This window comes from Ochlerotatus camptorhynchus, unplaced genomic scaffold (genome assembly GCF_037179485.1).
Source record: "Ochlerotatus camptorhynchus isolate MF236.1 unplaced genomic scaffold, CSIRO-AGI_Acam_v1.1 ptg000491l, whole genome shotgun sequence".
In the NCBI taxonomy this organism is placed as follows: Eukaryota; Metazoa; Arthropoda; class Insecta; order Diptera; family Culicidae; genus Ochlerotatus; species Ochlerotatus camptorhynchus.
The window spans coordinates 2,354,289-2,372,897 of record NW_027040976.1 but is presented as its reverse complement, the minus strand read 5'-3'; the positions used below and the strand labels follow the sequence as shown (position 1 = coordinate 2,372,897).

Genomic DNA, 18,609 nt, shown 5'->3' with positions numbered 1-18,609 from the left:
TGAACCCACGGTCTTGTGCTCAGTAAGCAAAATCGTTTGCTATTAGGCAACGTGCTCCTTTTATTTCAACACACCAATGATCGATTTGCTGTTATTCCAATGTATTCACATTAACAAATAAAGTGGTAAATATGTGGAGGGGCTTGAGATTTAGCCCATGATGTTCGTACTCACATCATACCATCGCGTTGTTATTGCAACCATTCAAAGCCAGCCCCGACGGTGACGTTGATGACGATGATAAGTTTCATAAAACACACGATAATAAAGCAATGTTACTATAAGTCTCCTTAATATGCTAGGACCTAGGATGTATCGAAACTCAAGCTCGACTGCGTTGATCTTTACTCAAAAATAAGCCTCTTCTTCTAGAAAACATATCTAGCCAAAATATCCCGAACTGGAACATTAGGTTGTCTACCTCGAGTCCGAAGGGAATTGTACAACTCGGATCTGACTCCACGGTGCTCAGCACATGACCAAATAATGCGATCTGCGTCTTGGTAACCTTGTCCACATTCACAGAGATTGCTGTCCCCCCAGCCCAACACGGAACAATTGAGCGTTTAACGAGTAGTTATTTGGACATGAGGCGAGACATCATACGAATGAAGTCTCGACCCACATCCAACCCCTTGAACCTAGGACACTTCGACACCTTAGGGATGATCGAATATAGCCATCGCCCCAAGCTCCCTTCACTCCATTAATTCTACCAACTGAGGAGTGACTGTTGACGATAAATGAAGAAAAATTCGTTGCAGGCGATTTTTCGATCGTTAATCAAGCTGAACATTGCATTAGGTCCGATTCTCTTTGTCGATTTTCTCTTTCGTTAATAACTTGAGCACATCACCGCTTCTTGTTGTGTTTGTTGTATTAGATGCTAGATAAAAGCTTTTTTTATCGATCTGTGTGCTGAAAATACCTGGGAATGTCTTTACATGGCCGTGGGGATACACATAGAAAGTCAACGAAGAGAATCTGTCAATGTTGCTTAGGACCTAATGCAATGCTCAGCTTGAAATATCGCCTTCCATGCAAAGGTGATGACAAAAGATCTTAAAGATAAAGCACTTAGAAGGAGTGCTTTACCGGCCTCATAGAGCGATTAGCCTCGACAGAACTGAGACCAAACCACACAATCAAACACGATCCGCCGTGACTAACGTCAATCTTCAACCACCCCTGACGATGAGGAAGATTAAACATTCAACAAACTGCGGCTCTAAACAGTCGTGGATGAATTTGCATTGGAGGAGCTCAGTTTATTAATTTAGGATTCTTGTTAACTATTCAAAACATATTAAATCTATAATCAAAAGGCACAACACATTAAACACTTTATCTTCCGCTATCCAAAAAGCATCCCAACAAACAATTTGAGTTGCTCAACAGCTGAATAAGCCATTTTTAGCTGAAGAATCTTATTTTTGTCTGAATAAGCTCTTATTCAACATTCAATGTTTGTTGGACTCCTCCACCAGAACGGGAGCCGGTTCCAGTGGTTTCATTGGACGGCAGATTCGCCAGCGGGGGTCAGAGCGCTTCCATTGCATCAATGGACGCAAAACGTAGTCAAAACTGACACATTCATCACGAAACGGTTGCTTTCCAAAGTCGACGACGCATCGACTGAAATAACTGCTGGTGAAGAACAATAAGGAGGACCACACAATGGTTACTGCCGAGTAAACAGACAATCGCGTGACACACATTGAGATTGGTCTGCTCCTGCCGACATTGGACATTGTCCTCTGGACATTGGAGGAGCTATCGGACGTCTATTCTTATTCTTCTTCTCCTATGATGTGAGTCGATTGACAACTCAGTTTAAGGCTAGTCTGTCTGTCTGATATCTGGAGTAAAAAGACTTGTTTCCAAGATGATATCAGGTTGTTATTTTACTTTGCTCTTTCGGAGATGAACCAGCCTGCGGCTGAAAATCTCCTAAATGGAAATAATAATAATAATTACTTTGTAGGGTAGGGTAATGAATTTGTGTTGCACATATCCAAAACTTAATCATGGTTGGACCTATTTTTACCGGTGCTGATTTATTCCATATGTTATAAACTTCTTCAAAAAGCCCATAACTATAAAGGAAGTTAAAAAGCTCTATGTATTACAATTATATCATAGGAATTTTTCAAATAATTTAAGTTTTATTGTTTTTTCAAAAATAATAACTCATTGTCTCATCAACATGACTCACTTTAGAACGTCCCCAAGACGAATGTTTTTCTACATTTAAAAACTTTTGTGCAGTATCATACTTCTAATAGCTGTAAACTTCATGTTAGCAAACTATTAATGCATTAATTTTACTAAAAAAAAATCTAATTCATATTAGTATCATGGTTGGACCAACGGAATACCATCATAAAGGGAACTCTAAGACCAGAAGGTCCCGAAGAAACGTGCTCAACTTTTTGACTCAGCTCTGGTACTCTCTCCGGTTCCAAGCTAATCGATGCACCCCTCAAAACATATGAAAATCCATGAACCCCTCATTTCATCTGTTAAACTTTCATAACGGTTCAGTGGTTGCCAAGAAACATGTCTTAATAAATATTTCATTACACACTCATACACAAACACATACAAACGGAAATTTAGACATTTTCCGATGGTGAAACACTGAATCAATTAATCTCTGATACTCGACCCAGAGGGTTTCCCAAGCGCACAAATGGTACTTTATATAATGGGTCTAACCATGATGCATTTTTCACCTATTTTTCATGTCCATATGGCTGAAATTCCTAAATCAGTTGAGAAGAGTTTGAACGTGACGTTTGTTTTTTTTTTCGTTTTTTTCTATATAGTGGAAATGGCTCTAATGTTGGCCTATGGATCTAAGATTGGGCTCATCGCTAAAAATCTGCTATTTATCAATTTTATCTAGATGAACGCGTCATTGGGACGGTACTTATGGATATTTTTGGTCGCTTTTGAAAATTTAGTCGATTGCTGAATTTATGTATAGGCCCAAATTTTGGGAAGTTAGGCCGATATTACATCCATTTCCCCTATATAATGCACAAGGCAACTCAGCTCTGTAAAGTTAATTCGGTTGAGCCTGACCAAATAAAGTAATTGAAAATTAGCAGTTCAAGCCTTATGTTTTTTATTTGAAATTAGAATTCAGTCTTAACTTAAAACTTCAAAACAATCAATATTCAAAATTTATTCAAATTTTCCGTAACCGAACAAACGTCAATCAATGAAGCTTTTCGCCTATCATCTCATACTACAGTCCCACATAATTCTAAAAAAACTCAACCCACACCCACTCCCAGCCTCTCATCATTCAGAAAACACACCATTAAGCAACATGACATTATCAACTTGAATTTTCCACCACCAAACGCCCAAAACACTCGCTTCTGCTGAAACGACTCTTCTTTATTTCTCTCTCACTCTCTCTCTATTTTCCTATTGCGGCAAAGACGACACCAGCTTGCAGGAAATGAACTGAAAACAAAGGAAAAAAGAAAAGCATCCAAATCCTTCTTCTACCTTCATCAGACCTCATTTCCCACACTCCCTTTCGAAATCGACGAAAAAGATGCCCCAAACAAGTGAGCGAAAAGTTTAAATTCGTCACATGTGAGCTCTGCTGGTTGTCGGTCCGCCCTGTGCCCTGTGTTGTGGTGGCTCCCATAAGCCGGCAGTTGCGAGCTTCGGGGTGATACTTCGTATTCTCGGTATGTACACATAGGTTGCTTTCTGCTCCGGCTGGTGCCGACTTGGCTCTATTTTTTTTTAAGACTGAAGTATATTCAAAAGCAAGTGGTTTTTTGTCTTAATTTTATCGAGCCGACGTCGGAAGCTATTTTTAAAATGTGCTCTCTAGACAAGCTTGTTTTAATCCTAGTGAATATGAGGAGCACACGGGGCTGGGGGAGTGTGGACAAAAAGTTGAACAAAAATACTGAAAGAGGTAGATTTGAAGCTTTCCCCAGCCTACAGTCGATGGAATGGGATTTTAAAGGATTCGGTTAATGAATAAATGTTTAAAAGTTACAGATTATGTGAGGGTTGACGGGTGGGATGAAATGATTGTTTTTTTTTTCAATAACGAACCAACTGTTGACGGGAGGTTATGGGTATATGGTTATAAATCTTAGCAGACGTGGCGTTCATTGCTTCGTAATTAAGAGGTTTATTGCGCATGTTAAAATTTCACGGCGTGACAGTTAGTTGAATCCTGAATTTGAATTTTATAAATGGTAGGCCTTTTAAGCTTCTTATCATTTATTCACCAGGCCTAGTATTGACTTAATTTAATATCGTATTACTAATAATCATATCTAATTACTATTAACATCACCAAAAAACATCATCATCGTTTCGTTTCAACTCCTTCTAACAAAAAATTGCATTAAACGATTTTTAAACATTGAACAAAAAAATATTTGCTTAACAGTGGCATCGGTGGTGTAGTGGTAAGCGTGAATTCCCCTCACCCCAAAGTGCTTGGGTTCAATACCAGTCGGCGCCGCCGGGATGTTCTGAGGCATAAAATCTCTGATCACGCCTTCCTTAGGAAGCCGTTAGTCAACGTTCCATGAGTTGATGGGTCGTTAGGTAGGGTTCAGGTGTGGGAGCTGCCTCCCTGGCGTCAGTAGCATTCCCGATCAGAAAGGCATAACAAAATTATAACAACTGGAGTCATTTATTTAACAAAACAAAATGTAACAGAAGGGGTTATACACATTGGTGGTTGGTTGCTTAAATAAAAAAAATCATAACAAAAATTCGTCTAGTGGTAACAAAATTATAGCAGACGTTAATATGATCATGTCAAAATTATTACAAAATTAGATAGAATCTATCGCATTCTAAAATATGCATCTATAACAACCGGAATATTTCGGGCAATGGTTATGCCATTTCTTTTTCGCTTTTGTTGAATCTAAATCAAATAATTAATTGGAATTCATCAACTGTAGGGAATTTTAATTAATTAAGAGTAATTTTCTTGGCTATGCCATAATTCGCTTCATAATGTGTAGTGCTTCATTAGCCAAACATTTTGCAGCAACTGGTTTGTCTCCCCGATAAATGCGGAGTTCCAACAACCGATCTGAGGGAAAAAATGGTTGTTTTAGTAATTCAGAATGAATTAATGAAAAATTAAGGTTACCTCGCACATATTTAACTTTTTTCCGACTCAAGTAGAACGCGTTTAATTGTGTTATGTGGCAGTTGAGCCCGATCCTTTTTTGCCATCGTTCGTGGTCTTCCACATGGATTGTTAGAGGATCTTCCATCAAATCATGAGATTCCTATGTTGATGGAATTTTATTCATAATCTGGTTCAGAAGCAGTAGTCAGCCAATCTATTTCGAATCGGAAGATTTTATACAAGCAGAATTCTTCGAAGGATACGATGAACGATGTTCCGCATCGGTATTTATTATCTTGTTTATTCAAGTTAGACAAGACTTAGAACATCATATATTTTTTCTGGAGCCTTCGAGTCACGATCAATCAGCAAAATGTCATGACAACATCAAAGACATAATATTTATGGAACTGAATTTTTACATAAGGCACAAGCTTACCGAAGGAGTTTTGGAAGACTTTATGAAAATGTTGAATGTTTTCACGCTAGGCAAAACTTTTCCCGAAAGCTTTACCACTTTTACTAATGCTTTCTCAGCTCCAAAAGGTTTTATTTTTGTTTTGTCATTATTGTCATAATGGGTATGTCGTCTTCTTGATCAATAATGACAGCACACTAACAGCCTATTTTATTTTAAGATATAAAGCTGCTCCACAACCTGAACCTCTATGCCTTGTGGAATTAAAACAGACTTTTCTGTTACTTTTCCCATAGAGCAGCATATCAGATAATCTTTATTGAAATACTCCAAAGAGATAGCTGAATACGAGACACCGGTTATTACTGAAGAAATTCGCGATATAAGTCGCTTATGATTTCAACAATCTTTGACAATCATTCGAAAATCTTATCATTTCTTACTATTCGTACACAGATGCCTCTAATGATCGTCTCTTAGAAACAGAAAATAGTGAATAAACTTATATTTTGGAATCATTAATACATATTTTATGTATTAATAGTAATCATAACTGACTTTGTTATATTTCTGAAATGATGAGAAACGTCGCATAAACCACTTTTCACTAATGTATCAGAATATAACACACGTTGATATAAATATCAACCATTGATATAATTGTGTTATAATTTTGATATGCCCTTCTGATCGGGTGGTACTCAATATGGAAAACAAAACAAAGGAAAAAAATCATTCAAAAACAACGTTATTCAATATTTAGTGGGCTTTAAAAAACTGGCGATATTTTACTCCACTAAGTCATATTTAAGCCAGTGCTATGGTTAAAAGTGGATGCAGGTAGTCATGGACTACTAAGTGCTAAAGCAGATAAATTATCTATTGCACTGATGTGTGGTATTTATATCCTGGTTTCAATCGGGATGTTTTACTGCATAATTTATATACACTAAAAGAATGCAAGCGTTTTTCATGCGTTTATTTTTCTAGGCTCATTTTCCGTAACTTTGCGGAGCCGATATTCATCATTTGGGTTACAAAATTACTTAAAGCTAACGTTAGTAAAGCGGGGGCCGATTACACGCGGCTATCTCGAGGTTAGGGGTAACAAATTGTAACAAACGGATGGCAGGGTAGGGATTGATAACACAAGGTTTTTTCGAGCAATGTGCTCTTGATCTCGAACTAAGCGACATACTGGAGAAAAAGACGAACATGGGGGTACACCGATGGGGACCTAGCAACTTGAGAGAACACACGATGACACTAACTACTAAATCCTTAGATCGATCCGTTTTAAAAACACATAAATTAAATATAAATAGTCGAGATCTCGGCTCGCCACGATGTCTCAACGGGCCGCTAAGGTTGTTTTCCTCGGGCCCTGAGGGATGCGGATAACTCGGATCTGGCAACACGGTGTAGGGTACATGACCAATCATCATGCACATAAATTGCTGCCTGAGAGCCCAATTCGATAGAAGTGCGAGTCTAACGAACAGTGAGTGGACACAAGCCTTGATATAACGCGTATAAAGTCGCGGCTCATGTTATACTGACATGCAGGTTAAAAAACCTGTTTAAAATACTGAATTGCCAAGACATGAACAATGTAAAAACACTTAGATATATATCATAACAATTAAGGCTGGTATTTTACTGCAGTAACTGGAGCACCTAGGTTAAAATGAAATGTAATTTATTTTGAATTTGGAACAAATAAAGAGTTAAAAAAAAAATAAAAAAAAAAAAAAAAAGTCGTGGCTCATGTCCAACCCTTTGAACCATGGTTTGTTCGACACCTGTGGAAGAATAGAATGTAACCATCTTCCCAAATCACCATCATTCCCAAGTAACACATAAAACATCTTTTTGAAAAATAATTAGAACGGCTTGTTATATAAATGTATTATAAGTGATGCAGAAAACATCCCACGTTATATATGAGGTTTATAGATGTTTTCTTCATACTTCCTAGATTCAACATTTTCCAAAATAGTTTTCTTTTGCTTTTATCTTCAAATGTTATTTAAACGTGCATCTTACTGTTTTAATACCACAATTAAACTTGTCGTATACAAAATCAATCTTAGTTGAATTTGTAAAGTTCTTAAAAAAAAACATAACGGCGCCATTGCGCCGGACTGTATCTTCACGCAGTGATTGACAGTTTCTTATGAGGTATTCGGAGGTTTGTTATGAAGAAAGTTGAAAACACTTGTTTATGACATCTCATAAATTAATATAACTGAAAATGAGCAGGTTGTCTTATAAGGAGTTGAAAATACTTTAAAATAACACTCTGGCAATTAGATGTACGCTTTGCTGCTAACAAAACATCTCTATGACGGATCGAAAGCGTGTTGAACGAGAATATAATTTTCATGCCATTGGCAAGAACATGATAGATACTTATAACAAACCTCTCATCAAGCGGTGTTGGTTTAGTTAGGAAGTAATAAGTCTACCACGCCAAGGACCAGTGATCGAATCGCATGCTCAAGTTTTTTTATTGATTTTTTTTTGCCGCTGGTTTTTTTGATGCTTCCAAAACATATTATAAGACCAGTATTTAGTTGTATAAGCTCCGCGTCTTGCGCTTTTTAGGTTATATAAATGTATTAAATGACGTATATTACAGTATTATTGATTCTTTACGTTAGTCATTAAAAAGTATTTTCAACTTCTTTATGACAAGCCGTGTTGCTTGGGTTCCATTTTTGTTGCCAACTGATGAGGACTTGCTGACGAGCAATGGAGAAAAATTCGTTGAAGGCGATTTGTCCGCTTTCTCATTACCCGGAATTGAGCAATGAGATGGGACCCAAGCTAAGGTGATAGTATAGGAGCAGTTAGATAAAGCTCTCAGTTTAGATCGTATTTCAGGCAGGAAATACGAGGAGTGCTTCATAGGCCTCATTGAACGAGTAGCCTCCAATGAGCTAAGACTATCCGTAAAAATGAAATAATGGTCAGATGGTAGTGAGGCAATTCGTTCTACTGCGTATAAAATGGCTGCGAGTTCTGCAACGTATACGGAGCATGGTTTTTGCAGTTTATAGGAGGCGCTATGAAATTGATTAAATACACCAAATCCAGCGGAAGCGTTTATGGTTGAGCCATCTGTGAAAAAACTTTTAACGTTACTTACATGGTGGTCTTGTTTGCAAAAATTAAGGGAAGAACCATCGATCGATGGTGATCTGGTATTCCACGGATTTCTTGCAACATGGTCAGATCAAAATTTATAGAGGATTTATAGAAGGCTTGAAAGCAAGCACGATTGGAGATTAAAGGGCGAACACGAAATTATTGCGACACCGAAAATGTCATGCCAATTTTCTTATAATGTTTAGAATCAAACCAAAATTTTAGGGTAGTTTTATAAATATATTTACTTCAAAAATCAAAAGAAAAGTTAGTCGATGGAGCTTTGAGTGTAAAATTGAACGCATTTTTGCTTGATGCCCTCCATCAAAGTCTTTACAGTGTCATCCGGTACCAGTTCCTCAGTTTTTTTTTTCCATTTTCTTAACATGTCCTTCTCGTCTTTGACTGTCTTCTTGCTCTTCCGATGTTCCCGCTTCATTATTGCCCAGTACTGCTCCACCGGGCGCAGCTCCGGACAGTTTGGCGGATTCATGTCCTTTGGAACAAAATGGACAGAATTGGCCTCATACCACTCCAGGACACTTTTAGAATAGTGGCATGATGCCAAATCTGGCCAAAATAGCGGAGCTTCGTAGTGCTGCTGCAAGAACGGCACTCAGATTTGTAGATCTCGCCATTTACTGTGCCCTTTGTCACGAAAGGCGCACTCCTCAATCCGCAAGAGAAGATGGCCTGCCAAATGAGATATTTGGAGGCGAATTTCGACATTTTCTTCTTCTTAAATTTGTCGTCCACATCGAACTTGCTCTTGCCGGTGAAAAACTCCAACCCCGGAATTTGCTTAAAATCGGCTTTTATACACTGGAACCTCCATTTACGAACCAAAACGGGGGTTCGTAAATCGAATTAGTGCGTAAAAAAAAACCTCGTTATTTGGGATTTACTTCGTAAAAAGAAAACTCGTTATTTGGGATTTACTTCGTAAAAAGAAAACTCGTTATTTGGGATTTACTTCGTAAAAAGAGGTTTTTGAAAATATTGTCAAATACCCCACAATATGGGTATTTTTGGAATCAGGGTGACGTGTAGGGACCGGAAATCGATGTCTGACGCCATTTTGAAATCCAAGATGGCGGCTTCCGCTAACAAAAAACTTTGAAACTCTATCAAATACCCCACAATATGGGTATTTTGGAATCGGAGTGACGTGTAGGGACCGAAAATCGATGTCTGACGCCATTTTGAAATCCAAGATGGCGGGTTCCGGTTACAGAAAAACTTGGAAATTCTGCCAAATACCCCACAATATGGGTATTTTTGGAATCAGGGTGACGTGTAGGGACCGGAAATCGATATCTGACGCAATTTTGAAATCCAAGATGGCGACTTCCGGTTTCAGAAAAACTTGGAAATTCTGCCAAATACCCCCACAATATGGGTATTTTTGGAATCAGGGTGATGTGCAGGGACCAGAAATCAATATTTGAAGCCATTTTGAAATCCAAGATGGTGGCTTCCAGTTACATAAAAACTTGGAAATTCTATCATATACCCCACAATATGTGTATTTTTGGAAACGGATTGACGTGTAGGGACCGGATATCGATGTATGACGCCATTTAGAAATCGAAGATAACGACTTACGGTTAAAGAAAAAATGTCCGGTTCTTACACGTCACTCCAATTCCAAAAATTTTCATATTGTGGGGTATATAACAGATTTTCCAAGTTTTTCTGTAACCGGAAGCCACCATCTTGGATTTCAAAATGGCGTCAGACATCAATTTCCGGTCCCTAAACGGTACTCCGATTTAAAAAATACCCATATTGTGGGGTATTTGGCAGAATTTCCAAGTTTTATGTAACCGGAAGTCGCCATATTGGATTTCAAAATGGCGTCAGATATAGATTTCCGGTCCCTACACGTCACTCTGATTCCAAAAATACCCATATTGTGGGGTATATGACATAATTTCCAAGTTTTTATGTAACCGGAAGCCACCATCTTGAAATTCAAAATGGCGTCAGATATCGATTCATGGTCCCTGCACATCACCCTGATTCCAAAAATACCCATATTGTGGGGTATTTGGCAGAATTTCCAAGTTTTTCTGTAACCGGAAGTCGCCATCTTGGATTTCAAAATGGGGTCAGACATCGATTTTCGGTCCCTTGACGTCACTCCGATTTAAAAAATACCCATATTGTGGGATATTTGGCAGAATTTCCAAGTTTTATGTAACCGGATGCCGCCATCTTGGATTTCAAAATGGCGTCAGACATGGGTTTCCGGTTCCTACATCTCACTCCGATTCCAAAGATACCCATCTTGTGGGATATTTCATAGTTTTTCCCACATTCCCATAATCGCAAAAAAAACTCGTTATTTGGAATTTACTTCGTAAAAAAAAACCTCGTTATTTGGGATTTACTTCGTAAAACGAAACCTCGTTATTTGGGATTTACTTCTTAAAAAGAGGGACGTAAATTGAATACTGCGTAAAAAAAGACTTCGTAAACGGAGGTTTCAGTGTATACGTTTCGTCGTCCATCACACAGCAGCCATATTTTGTCAGCATCTTCTCGTAGAGCTTCCGTGCCCGAGTTTTAGCCGTCGATTGTTGCCGCTCATCGCGGTTTGGGAAGTTCTGTACCTTGTATGTATGTAGTCCAGCTCTCTTCTTTGCATGCTGGACGTAGCTCTGCGACATGCCGATCTTTTTAGCCAAATCACGGCTTGAGACGTTGGGATTTGCTTTAATCATCCGCTTCACCTTTCCCTCCGTCTTTTTGTTCTCCGGTCCCGGTTTTCTTCCAGCTCCTTTGCCGTGGTCCAACGTCAACCGCTCCTGGAACCGCTTCAACACTCTGGAGACGGTTGAATGTTGAATGTTCAACATTTTTCCCAACTGCCGGTGCGACAGGTCAGGAAATTCCAGGTGTTTGGAAAGAATTTGTTCTCTCAACTCGCGTTGGTTCACCTCCATTTTCGTTGAATCGAAAAACACGACTTCAAGTTTGACAGCATGTACACAATACACATCAATGAGAAAGTGTGCAAAATTTGGTTGATTTTTACCCAATGGTAAAAAAGTTATGCCCTGTTGAATGTGTCGCAATAATTTCGTGTTCGCCCTTTAATGAAGAAGGATCAACCTCCAGCGTCATGTACTCATAGTACAAACTCCTGAATCTTGTTTGTGGATTTTTGTCGAGCAGCTTCTCAAAATTTCCTATTACCAATGGGTTCATTATACTTCACAATCGATAAGAAACCGGAAGAACAGTTCCGTGAAACGATCTGTCAGTGGGAGAATAACCGCGACTACTTCAAGGCTCATCGTATGCGTTGAGTGCATACAGCCAAGTGCGATTCGGAGGGAACGGTATGGAACCCGTTGCAGCCTCAGGATATGTGTTTTTGCCGCGGATTGAAAGCAGAAGCTACCATACTCTAGAACATACAAGATGGTTGTTCGATACAACCTGATCAGATCTTCCAGGTGTGCTCCCCACCAAGTTCCAGTAATTTTAAGAATAAAATTTATTCTTTGCTGGCATTTTTGTTTCAGATACGCAATATGTTTTCACCATGTGCATTTGGAATCGAACCATACACCTAAATACTTAAAAGAAATACTTTGAGTGATTGTTTTACCCATTAGCTGCAGCTTTAACTGTGCAGGATGATGCTTCCTAGAAAAAAGAAAAAAAAAAACAACCAACTCAGTTTTCTCCGGAGAGAATTCGCTACCCAGCTTCATAACCCAAGTAGACAAATTGTCTAAGGTATCTTGCAATGGTCCTTGCAGGTCCGGTGAACTTGGCCCTATAACAGACACAACGCCATCATCTGCAAGCTAGCTTAGCGAGCAATTTTCATGAAGACAACCATCAATGTCTTTTCCATAAAAATTGTAAAGAAGGGAGCTTAAACATGAGCCCTAGGGTGTAGAGTTCCTCTAAGGTCCTGCAGTCCACGATGCACGCTTTGATCCAAGTGCCCGACTCGTACGCTCGCGTACGTTCATTACCATCTACCCGAGTATCTACAATACCCACACATTCACTGAGCTACACGCACACACTGTTATGGTAGGGTCGACTTGATGCAGACATTAGTCGGTATAGATGGATTCTGCAATCATACCAAGAGTCATACACTGATTCAAATAATCAATGCAATTGTCAGGACTCTACATAGGGGAGACCAATGCAACTAATTCGTGAAGTTGTCGAGTTTCTTTGAGAAAAGCTCATATATTTTTCAGACAACAAGTTGCTCAAATAGTTGTTTATAATTGGTGAAAGCCCACGATCGTGGAGTTTATCCGAAAGGCCATCGATACAAACAGAATCAAAACCTCCCTTAATGTCCAAGAAAACTGAACCCTGTTTGTTGTTTTTGCGCAAAGGTCAGTTGAATTAAGGTAGAAAGCAACGCAAGGCAGTCATTCGTTCCTTTGCCCTTCCGAAATCCAAATTTCGTATCTAAAAGTAAACCATTCGTACAGACGAAGAAGAATCATTTTCTCCAACAATTTCCGTATGCAGGATAGCATCGCAATAGGGCGGTACGAGTTATACTCCAACACGGGTTTGCCAGGTTTCCTAATGGCAATAACTCTAACTTGCTTCCAATCATCCGGAACAATGTTCTGCTCCAGAAATTGATTGAATAAGTTCAACAAGCGTCTCTTCGCGACGTCTGGGAGATTTTTTAAGCTAGTTGAACTTGATTATATTCATTCCTGGAGCTGAGTTGTTACATGAGAGGAGAGCAAGTGAGAATTCCACCATCAAAAACGAGGAATCTATTTCGTCGTATAGTACACGGACGATCCCGAACGTTGGTTTGAACCGACACCGAATCCGGGCAAACTTTCCGCGCGAAGCTGAATATCTATCTGAGTACTCCTTGTCTTCGTTAACCGGTGATGACGCGTTTCGCATTCCAGAGTGTTCTCTCGTGACAAACCATCGACGAACTGAAGCCAGTAACCGCGTTTTTTTGCTTTAATCAAGCTCTTAATAGTTTTCTCGAGGTCGGTGAATTTTTTGAAATCCCCGACCTTACCGTGATTGCGGAAGCGTTGAAACGTGGTGGACTTCTCGCTGTAGAGTTTAACTTAAGTCAAATTAAATTTAGAGATGAGAAGATAATTTGAGAAAAACTGTGGAAACTTTTAAGAAGTTCGAAGTCACTTATTTTTTATGTTTTGTGCTAACGTAAGAACTACACGACATTCACAAGACGCGACGCGAGACAAGACAAGTTCGAAGTATCTCAGAAAAACTAGATCTAGATATTGAAGATGAAATTCCGAGATCTTAAGAGCCGTTCGTGTATCTGCTGGAAATTCCAGACTTTTGAGGAGTTTGAAAATCTATAAGCGTGAGATAAGATAGATTCAGGACAGCTCCATGTTCATCAGAGGAAAAAAAACGAGAACCCCTATGATGTGTCAAAAATGTCAGGGGAGAGGTCTCTGAACTTATGAAAAGTTCAGAAATATTTTGGGGTCTTTACAGAGGTCCAGAAAACTTCAGGAAAGTATAAAAGTGTTTAGGAGAGTTTCCATTTATTTCAGAACAGAACCAAGATATGGTAGAATTCAGACCGATCAGAAAATCAAAGAACAGTTTAAATAACTTCAAGGAAATTGCAAAAAGCTTACAGATGATTCGATAAAAAAGGGAAATTCCAGAATCTACAGCAAAGCTCCGAGAGAATTCCTAGAACATAAGGGATCTTATATCACAATCAGGAAAATGTGAGAGCATTAAAATATATTATATGATTCGAAATTCACTAAGTTGATGCGAGAACTTCAAGGCTGATCCATTATTTAAAACAAAAATGATATCTGTAAGAAATTTCAGAGACCTTGAATGAAACTTAGAAACTTTAAGATGGTTTCGTGAGATTCAGTGAAGTCCCGAGTACATCTTAGACGATCAAATAGCTTTAGAGCACTCCCATTAAACTAAGGAAATTTGCATAGACTTCCAAAAAGTTCCGTGCAATTATGAGATATTCCTAGAATTCTATGAATGATTCGAAAACTTCATAAGCGTCAGAGAGTAATGAAAATTTAGGGAACCTCTTACTTACCTTACCAATCAGCCTAAGGCCTTGTTGTCCTCTGCTGTCCGAAGAAGTCGTCTACACTCTACTCGATCCATGGCCACACTTCACCAGCCTCGTAGTCTGCGAAGGGTCCGCAGGTCGCCTTCTACTTGGTCGATCCACATTGCCCGCTGCGCGCCTCTTCTTCTTGTTTCTGCTGGGTAGCTTTCAAGAACCATTTTCACTGGGTCGCCGTGCGGCATTCTTACGACGTGCCCAACCCACCGAAGTCACCCAATGTTTGCAACGTGGACGATGGATGATTCTCCCACAGTAGCTGGTGCAATTCATGGTTCATTCGCCTTCTCCACGTTCCGTCATCCATCTGCACTCCATATATGGTAAGCAACACCTTCCGTTCAAAACACTTTGAGTTGGTCCTCCACGAGCATAGTCCACGTCTCGTGGCCGTAGAGGACCACCGGTCTAATCAGCGTCTTGTAGATAGTCAACTTCGTGCTGTGGCGAATTTTATTCGACCGGAGCATCCTCCGGAATACAAAGTGGGCACGATTTCCTGCCATAATGCGTCTTTAAATTTCTCTGCTGTTATCATTTTCGGCGGTCACCAGTGAGCCCAAATACACGAACTCATCGACCACCTCGATTTCGTCACCGCCAATCTGAAGTCGGGGTGGGAGGCTAACATTGTCTTCCCTAGAACCTCTTCCTTTCATGTATTTTGTCTTTGATGCGTTGATGGCAAGTCCAATCGCCTAGCTTCAGCCTTCAGTCTGATGTACGTTTCCGCCATCGTTTCAAAGTTCCGTGCCATGATGTCGATGTCATCGGCGAAGCCAAGAAGCTGGATGGACTTTCTGAAGATCGTACCACTCGTGTCAATCCCCCCCCCCCTGATAACACCTTCTATCGCGATGTTGAATAGCAGACACGAAAGTCCATCACCTTGCCGTAACCCCCTTCGAAATTCAAAGGGACTCAAGTGTGTCTCCGATACTGGAACAACGAATATTACTCGATCCATCGTCACCTTGACCAATCGTTTACTCGTACATAATCTTCCATAGCTGATCTCGATCGATTGTGTCGTATGCGGATTTGAAATCGATGAACAAATGATGTGTGGGCACGTTGTATTCGCGGCATTTCTACAGAACCTGCCGAATCGCGAAAATTTGGTCCGTGGTAGCGCGGGAACCAATGAATCCCGTCTGGTATTGCTCCACAAACTCTCTTGCAAATGGTGGCAGGCGCAGGCATAGCATTTGGGAGAGTACCTTGTAGGCGCCGCTCAGCAGTGCAATCGCGCGGTAGTTGCAGCAATCCAACTTGTTGCCCTTTTTGTAAAGTGGGCATATGGCACCTTCCATCCACTTCTCTGGTAATCAAATTTTGGCAATTACCCAGTGCAGCGTTTAATCTAGTGCTTTACCGCCGTATTTTAACTCCCCTATTTTGCTACATCTAATACATGGCTTGTCACAATTTCTGAGACCCTTCCCCCCTTCTCCTGGAATGCAACGTCATTTATGCATGTTTCCTTATTGGAAAAATTATCTGAATAATCAAAATGTGTTCTTAATTTTAAAATTGGCGAGCTTAAGAAAAACTAATTTCAACGAAAAATCCAATGCCACGGTTAATTTCAGTATGGCCACCAAAAATTCTAAACATTCCAAATAAAAGAGCCGATGTTTCCCTTTCGAATGGTTCGAAGAATTTAATGAGCGATTTTATTAGAAATACATACATTAATTCGAATCATCCAATATTTTGGAACATCGAAAAACTTGTGAGCTGGTTTCAGTGAGAATCGCTCAATCCAATTCAAGGCTGGCTTCTATGCTTGATTTTGGCTCCCAGTGTGCATTGTTTGCCGCATAAGAGATAGTCAGCTAAGCAAATCATCAACGAAGACTGTCTATTCTTCGAAATCAAATGGCAGTTTACTCCTGCTTATTCACGGGAAGCGGGAGAAATATCAGTATCCCAGTTGAAATTAATTGTTTTCCAACAGAGCCGAATTTTTTTGGTTTACACATTCATCGAGCTACAAGCAATGATTTATGTGATTGCATCAGAAGTGCCAGTGGTATAATAAGCAAAATATCCAATATTCAACTTACCTATAACATAGACGACCAGCACCCAAATGTCCAGGGTGACCTGTATTCGATTCCTCATGTTGAATATGTTGTGCTGTTGTTGTTGTTGCTGTTGTTGGTAGAAATCGCCGCAGTTGACAATGTGTGCAAACCGGTGCACCCGCAGAGACCTTTTAACTATGTTTTGACGTTTTGATTAAAAACACTTCTGTGGTTTCGTCGTCGTTACGCTCCACCAAGCAATAACTAATAGCACAGCTTTGAATTTAGAATAAAAAATTAAACCCTGCTAAATGCACAAACGCACTGTGCACACAATTTTTGCACTTTGTCACGCTTCACGCCACACTTTCACCATCCGAGCCGAAACACGGCTGCTGGCAGGACGGACACAAAATTAGCACGATCCTGTTGCGACATCACTGCTGTCATTGTAGTTGAACCCCCCTCTATATGGAATGTCCTGAATTGCCCTGATCGCTAGAAATAAAAACGAATACGCGGAATTTTCACTCCCCGTCGAATCTGCGGTTACCTAGCGCACAGCAGGTTGATGACGTCGGCAGAATAACTTTGGAACAATGCCATTTTCAGCAACGGTTCACTTCGGGCACCATTCGGCCATGAACGTGTACGATGATGGCTATTTATTTATCATATCCCCAATCGCAGACAGGTAAATCCGATGTTCTGTGTTTTTACAATTTCCCTCGGAATGGAAATAGAATTTGTCGAGGGCTTTTCACAATTCTCGATTGTTACGCGATTATTCTGCTCGCATGGTGCACAGACGTCTGATCTCGTTATCAGTGATGGATATTATATTCGCTGGAAGGTGGCAGGATAAGCACACGGTTTTCTTCACATCTCCGGAGCGAGCAAGGGAAATTGATTCCGAAGAATTTCCCTCCCGTTCTCTGCTCTGAACGAGCGTCCTAAAGGCGGCTTGTGGGGGAGCAGATTTTCGGCGTATCAGCTTTGCCGTATCTTCCTGTTGGGATGAAAAGAAAATACGAAAGAAGTCGATTAAATAAACAGCTGAAATTTAGCGGAGAAAATTCATTTATGCAAATTCGAATTGAATTGGAATGGCCAGATAAAAGTAAATTAATGGTAACTGTTGCGGTGGGTGTGGATTGTGAGGTTGTTTAGTGGAAAGCAGAATAAAAATATTGCCATCGATGGGATACAACGATTTGAAGTGGCATTTTGAAGCATTATAAATTTTAAGCTTATTGTGTTCAATGGTCATCGTTCAAGCAGGTGATTAGTGATGGTTATCCATAAATTTAGCGTCGTTAACCGTTAATAAGCTTGTTTAGTAGTTTTAACGTATTAGCAATAAGCTTGAAATGCAAAGATGAAGAAGAATTAATTAAAGTGATCTATATCTTAAAAAAACAACTGAAAAGAAACGAATTGCACTCGCATATGAAATCCAACCCTTGTATGCTTTACCTTGTACAAACGGAACTCTATATCCTCAATCATCAAACACAAAATAACAATCCGTTGCAATCGATAATAGATTTCAATATATGATATGCATTCATGGACAGTGTTGCTACATTTTTGACGTAGGACTACGTCTGTGATTTCTATAGGGGGGTACACTTTGTGAAAACAGAAAATGGAACTTGTAACACAAGTATGAACAATTTTGAACGTGAATAACTCAGCTGCCCCTGGAAGAATTTTAATAATTTATCACCATTCGATCAGATATATTTCTACGCATCTGTTTAATTTA

The 18,609-nt window shown here is 39.7% G+C and overlaps 1 long non-coding RNA gene across 1 annotated transcript in view; it reads right to left on the bottom strand.

Moving 5' to 3' along the window:
* Positions 1-16,885: 16,885 nt before the first annotated feature.
* The window catches only part of LOC135712531 (uncharacterized), a 583,229-nt gene continuing 581,505 nt past the window's right edge, over positions 16,886-18,609 (bottom strand). Inside the window, exon 3 of the long non-coding RNA XR_010518654.1 lies at positions 16,886-17,850. This is a non-coding gene — a long non-coding RNA (uncharacterized LOC135712531). The remainder of the gene's footprint in view (positions 17,851-18,609) is intronic.